Source organism: Protopterus annectens, chromosome 11.part0 (genome assembly GCF_019279795.1).
Source record: "Protopterus annectens isolate FY-2018-M chromosome 11.part0, PAN1.0, whole genome shotgun sequence".
Taxonomy (NCBI): Eukaryota; Metazoa; Chordata; order Ceratodontiformes; family Protopteridae; genus Protopterus; species Protopterus annectens.
The window spans coordinates 346,793,327-346,800,906 of NC_056745.1; positions in this window are offsets into that span (position 1 = coordinate 346,793,327).

The window sequence follows — 7,580 nt, forward strand, 5'->3', positions numbered from 1 at the left end:
CACAATACACATGCCCCCTGCACACCAGAATTGCCATACAGCAATTTAAATAGAGCAAGAATACTCATAACATCCCCAACCCATCAGGGTAAGAAATCAGGACAAAGCCATAAGGGATAATCGTCCCTACAAAGCCAGAAAGTCGATAGAACAACAGGTTTAGCATAAGCATGAATGTTTGGCAGGGTACAAATTAAAAACGCACACCTCCCAACCCATCAGAGTAAGGAATCTGGACAAAGCCATAATGGACAATTATCCCTACAAACCCAGAAAGTTGATAGAATAACAGGTTTAGCATTAGCATGAATTTTCGGCAGGGTATGAAGCATATGGCGCACACCTCCCAAACCGTCAGAGTAAGGAATCTGGACAAATCCATAAGGGACAATTGTCCCTACAAACCGAGAAAGTTGATAGAATAACAGGTTTGGCATTAGCATGGATATTCCGAAAGGTATGAAGTAAAAAAGACAACAAATAATTTATTTTTTCACATGTGCGATAAAGTTTAAGCATAGATGCGTGGGTGTGCCCATTGCTTAGCTATGCTTAGCCCAGCTCAAACAACACGATAAGTTAAATAGCAATAGACATCCAACATAAGCATAAGTGCAATAGTGTAGCAGTTAGGGAGTACGCCTTGCATCTAATCATTCATGGGTCGAGCCTCACCAAAGCCATTTCCATTTTGTATGAATAATCATTACAATTTTAATTTATTTGTAAATTTATGTAGGAAGTAACTTATATTTCCCAACCAGAATAGTGTATTAGGCCCAAATGTGAGGTGTCAGTGTAATAAAGTAGTGAAACCCCCATATAAACACAAGTGCAGCATACAGTATAGTCATACAAGAATAAATGTAATTACAGCACATTGGGGGATTTCAGGGAAGGTAAACAAAGTTATAATATGTAATGAATGATGAATCAATCCCATACAGATGGTAGTCCAATAAAATGAAACATAAGAAATGCTAAGCATTGCACATCTATGCTAATCAGGTGTAAGCATTGGGTGCATATGAATGCTAAGCAATGAGTGGCCCAGCTAAGTGGACTTACCCATTGGTAAGCAATGCTGAACCTGTACCTTTAAGGACTGCCAACTTTAGCTAAGCAGGTTTGCCCACAGCTTAGCTAAGCTCAGCATATTCAAAACCATCCAATCATGGCAAAGGGTGGGAAATTGGCAGTATTTAAATCTCTCAGGCAGGAATACAGCTCATAACTGGTTGTAGCTCCCCACTGTAGGCAGTATGGCAGGTGTCAGAGAGGCATGCGCTTTCTGGTGCAGTGCTGGGGGACACAGGAGTCCAAGGTCATAGTAAGACTCCTGGTAAAAAAGCATGACATGAGACTGCTGCAGGACCAGTACCAGAGCTACCAATACAAAGCCTGGGAAAGTCTCGCCCATGATCTCAGCAGTGCCACTGGTATCCCTCGGACTGGTGAGCAGGTCCAACACCACTATGCCAACTTGAAATGGAGGAAGAGGGAGCTCTTGGAACAGTGGGTCCAAGAAGCAAGATTGAGGAGAGATGTCCCAGCAGTGTGCAAGTATTCATAGCAATAACAGTTTACCAAAGTCCAGCCTGTGTATATGATGGATAGGTATGCCTAAATGTTTCTATATTTTCATTACAGCTCCAGCTGAGTGGGCTGTGAACCAGGAAGCCCATGCCAGTAGGTTGCAAAGGCCATGTCGTGAGGCTGGTTGAGTAACAATTCTGCTTGTAGTAGTCATACCAAATAAGTATAAAAGAGTAAAATGTCTCCTGGCAGTATAAAAAATGTGTATGGTTTGTACTGATTAAACCAGACAATATGACAGTAATAGTCCCATATAGGTCATATCTAAATAAAAGTGTAACTGGCTGGCAATAACGTTCTAAATCCTGGACTGGTTGTGTTTACTCTGGTATTGTACGGCATGAAAAGTTGCATTCACCAAGATCTGATATCTGAATAGTAATGTGTTAACCACTGTTTCCCACACTGTGCTACATAAAAATATGTCTAGAATGTCTGTATAAGAATGTTGTAATTACAAGGTCAGATTGTACAACCAAGAGAGACTTAAACAGAAAACACTGAAGGAAAAGACAGCAATTTCTTATAAACTCATGCTGATGAAACACAAATTGCTGTATTTTTAGCAGACACAGCCCGAGAGTGGTAGTAAGCTGTATGCATAATTTTAACTAGGATTTTGTGAATATGTGTAGAAACAGTCAGGTAGTATTAACAAACATTCCCCCCTCAGGTCTTCCAGGTAAGAGAAGTAGAAAGTAGCTATAAGACGGTTGAATTATACACTGTGTACAAACATACCACTGCCCAAACCAAGGCCATAGGGTATTGTAATAATACCTGTAGAGTAATGATTAGAGCAACGATAATTAAAGTTGTGAATACTTCAAGGATATACAAGTAGTTAATGACATCCCCCCCCACCATATCTACAACAATAATCTAAACACGCAAATCAATGGTATGTTTTACACCAAGCCTACTGTTGGGACATATGTCTTATTGTTCAACAAATATTGAAATGTAAACAAGTAAGTTGTTTTTTATACATTCGTTGTCTCCTTCGTTTGGGATATGGTGCTTGAAATATACTTGTTTTTATATCAGTATTGAAATGTGTTTCTATTAATGTTCCATGTTGAAATACTATCTTTGGTGGCCTGTTGCTATCAACGTAACCTGCATCCCATTGTAAAGGCCACTGTGGTTCCGTATATGCATGTGTTCTGTTTGCTATGCAACTGCTCTAAATCTGTTGTTTTGGGTTAATGGGAGTATCTATGCATGCTGTTATAACTAATCCTGGATTGTGTTGACTATTACTAACACACATGTGTTCTAAAACTGCAACACTATAGCACGTTTGGGAAGGCCGGTCCCAGCGGACCCACCTCTCCCATCTCATCTGGCCATAGCACTGGGCCCCAGCACATCTGGGACCCACCCTGGGACCTCCTTGTCAACTGGTCTTGTACCACCTTCGGGTGGAACCGCCTCAGGGGATGGGGGTCTTCCCCCACCTGAGAGCAGGCACAGACAGGATACCATCAGCCGAAGCCAGGTCCGGGGATTAGTGTGTAGTGAGCTCCGAAAGGAGTTTGGAGATCTGCTACTGCTGTCATACATTGAGAGAGTTGCAGATGTCACTGAGTTTGTTGTAACATCCTTTATGAGGAATATGACATTGGTAATACCAACAGATGTGAATATTTACTGACTGCATTCCCCAGAGTCCACAACTGATTTTCCAAGGACACCAACTGTCTGGTGAACACACAAAACATGACAGGCAGACATGTGACCAGTCTGTGGACAGCGTGACAGTGGAGAGGTATGTCAGAGACATATCACAGTGAGTCGGAACATTACACACTAAATGTACGTCCACACAAACCCTGTCAATCTATCAATCCAAAATGCATATAACAGCACTGATGACATTGAATCTGTTCACAAATCTGGGGATATGTTCCTCATGTTTGTTGGCTGTCTCCACAGGTCCTGCCCTGTGATGTATAGCCACCTACTGTATGTGAATCTGTAGGCCACAACCTCTGTAATATACCTCACACAGGCATGGAAAAGGGGCAAGGCCCACATTAAGGAATGTCCCATATGTTGGAACTAGCAGCAGTGTCCAGGGCCACAGCACAATACAATGTGGACATCTACATAGTGGCATGGCCATAGCAATACCTGAAATCTGCACATCTGTACAGAGGACAGACAGAAAATAGATAACTAACAGGTTATGCATTAGGATGAATGTTTTGAAAGATACAGGTCTGAAACTGAAAGATATGCCATTAGTACATGACAGCAGTCCTCAATGACGTGTCCAAAGAACATAGTAGTCTACAGTTAATATCAACATATCAGATCAATATCCAATAGGAGATACATATAACCATACAGATCAAACACCTAGAACAAGATACTCAGAAGTCAGAGTCCAGCTTTGCATGCAGGGGTGTACGGTTACAGTACTTCAATCTGCAATCTACTCTTACTTGAAAAAGCACTGCTAAAAGTACTAACATAATAATACTATAATTTGTTAAACTATTTCTGTCAACCAGTGTACTGTAGCTGGTGTAACATGCAAGTGTGACTGCATATAACCTGGGATAATACCCATGTATGAAAAAATCCAAAGAAAAAAGATTGTGGTACTACCCATGTATATCGAGGTATCCTATTCAGTATACTCACACCCCTTGCTACTGTAATGACAGCACATAGAAACATATTATGTACATGGAATTAAGTATACTTATTAAAGATGTCCTTACTCTGCTATTTTATCAGACTGGAATGTGATCACTGGTTACCTAGGCTAGGCTATACTTAGCAGGTTTCAGTGTTGCTTAAATGTAAATGCTAAGCAGATTTGTGCACTGGTAAATGAAGCCTACATGGTATAAGCACCTAATGATTTTAATCATACGTTAGCATCACTTACCATTGTCAAACCCACGCGAACACGGTGAAAGCTGCTCAAAACTACTTTAACCATTCTGTATCCAACAGTCTTTGTTCTGCCTAGCAACTAAATAAACAGCCCTTGTAGGTCTTAAACCCAGGACACTGCACACCATAGCCTATGCAATTTACCAGTAAACCACCTCAGCTGTATTGTTTCTGCATGTTTTCTCAAACATACCCTTCTTTACAGCCAGTTTACAATAGGGAAGAGAGAAGTGTGCAATTAGGAAGGATTTGTATCTATAAATATATATATCTGAATAGAAACATACATAGAGAGAGAGTGAGATATGTAGGGAGATCCATATATCGGTACAACAATATATAGATATATTACCAATAAATACTGAGGTGTACATATATATATATATATATATATATATATATATATATATATATATATATATATATACATATATATATATATATATATATATATATATATATATATATATATATATATATATACAAACTGTGATCTGTGTGTGCGAGGGGAATGTAACTTGTATGGTGGTGTTTTTGTGTATTTGTCTGTGTAGTGCGACTATGGAGTTAGTATATTTAAGTAAGGGAGTGTGTGGGGCGCAGCCCCCCACATGAGAGGTGCAGGGGGGCTTGCCCCCCTTCTTGTATGTAGTGTAGGTTTGAGTGTTTGTGTTTTGGGGAAGCTGTGTGTATATATGTGTGTGTGTGGTGTATGGTTAGTGCAGTGTTCTCGATTTTAAAATTTGCACTTCTGGGGTTTCAGGATTGTCAGGTTTCGGCTTTATGATCTCGAAATTCTGAAATTCGATATTTCAGAATTTTGGGATTATAAAGTGAATCCATATATATATATATATATATATATATATATATATATACATATATATATATATATATATATATATATATATATATATATATATATACATATATATATATATATATATATATATATATATATATATATGGGTCTACCTGATAACACCGACACACCAAAACACAGACAACGAAATAACCGACACGACAAAACTGAAAGTTCAGAAACGCAAAACTTCACATGCCAGACAAACCACAATCCCGACAATCAACAAAACAAATACCTTTCCTGGAAAACATACACACACAACGCAAGCACACCAAAAACCTTACAAACCTACACTAAACCTTACATACACAACTATCTATGCACTAACCTTAACCCAAATCCTAACCCTAAGGTCCGTCAATATCTCACACTTACCTTACCCGTACCCTAACCCTAACTCACTTAATCCACCCCTAATCGGATATTGGCAAAGGCTCTTGCTACCCCCATAGTGCCTTTTTTAGGCAAGGCTCAAAAGACAAACCCACCTCCATAGGTATCACAAGGGATAAGAAACTAAGAGTAATGCTACTCAACGCCAGAAGTCTGAACCTCAAGATGCACGCACTCGAAACTCTCCTTAGCATAGAGAACATTGATATCTGTGCAGTAACAGAAACCTGGTTCAAGGCTCTCGAGAGCACCCCAGCACTACCAGGTTATACCTCATACCATGCTTTTCAGCCCCAAAACTTGGACTGAACCACAAAAGGAGGGGGAGTATCAATATTCGTCAAAGATACCCACACCACCAGGTTGGTGGCACAGCACGAAGCATCGGACACTATCCATGTGCAACTAACAGTGGGTAAAACTGCCTTCCAGTTTATAGCCTGCTACAGACCACCCTCCCAAACCCAGGAACCCCACTCAGCCTTCCTGAGAACACTGGAAAATATGAAGGTCTCTCCAAACACCATTATATTGGGTGACTTCAACTACCCAACCATAGACTGGGAGCATTACTTTAGCTCCAACACCCTAGCCCAAAGGTCCCTAGAATTTATAAACTCAAATGCTATGGAACAACTTGTTACCACTCCCACAAGAGGGGAAAACATACTGGACCTGATCATCACCAACATGGGGACTCTATGCTCCAGACCAGAAGTGTATCCCTCACTGGTAAGATCAGACCATAAACTAATCTCACTGGATATTCACATCCCGACCCCATCCATGCCCAGAAAACCACAGTGAAAAACTTCTCTAAAGCAAATTTCACACTCCTCAGAACTGAGGTGGAATCCTTCAAAGCCCCCGGGCCTGTGGATAATACGGCCCAGACTGCAAAATCCTTTATAAATGCATTCTATGAACACCTTCAGGAATGCATGGATCATGCAATCCCAAATAAAACCAAGACCCAATCCTCCAAAGGCAGACGTCCTGTCTGGTGGACCCCAGCCATAAACAAACTATACAATAGAAGGAGGAAGCTACTACATGATAGAGCAAAATCCCAAAAAGGGAAGGCATCTCTGATCAGTATTAGCAAAAAACTACGGGCACTCATAAAATCATCTAAGGCCAGCTTCGAGAGAAAAATTGCACAGGACACTAAGGATAATCACAAAGCTTTCTTTAGTTATGTTAGGAACCTGGGTGGGAATTCCCAGATATGCTCAGAATTAGTCCAAAATGACAAAAAATACACCGAACCCACAGACATTGCCAACATCCTAGCTGACAGGTTCAGCACAAACCCCCCCCCCACCAAAAGGGCTAATATCTATCCCAGCAGAGTGTTGCCCCCCTGACATCTCAGATGCTCAGGTAAGAGCTGCCCTCTCCAAAGCAAGAAACACAGCATCAATGGGACCAGACAGTGTCCCGGGCTGCATCCTACATGAACTCCAAGAAGAGCTAAACCCAAACCTAAAACTACTTGTCAGTCTCAGCCTTACTACAGGATATGTACCCAAAGAGTGGCGTACAGCAACAGTGGTCCCTCTCCACAAATGTGGTGCCTCAATGGATCCTGGAAACTATCGCCCCATAAGTCTCACTAGCTTAGTCTGCAAAGCTATGGAAAGGATCATCATGGACCTTATAAATAAAGATATTGGGGACCTACAGACACTGGATCCTACCCAGTTCGGCTTTGTTAAGGGCAGATCCTGCCTCTTAAACCTGGTTGATTTCTTTGAAACAGTCACCAAGGCCATTGACAAGGGGAAGGTGGTCCACACAGCCTACCTGGACCTCG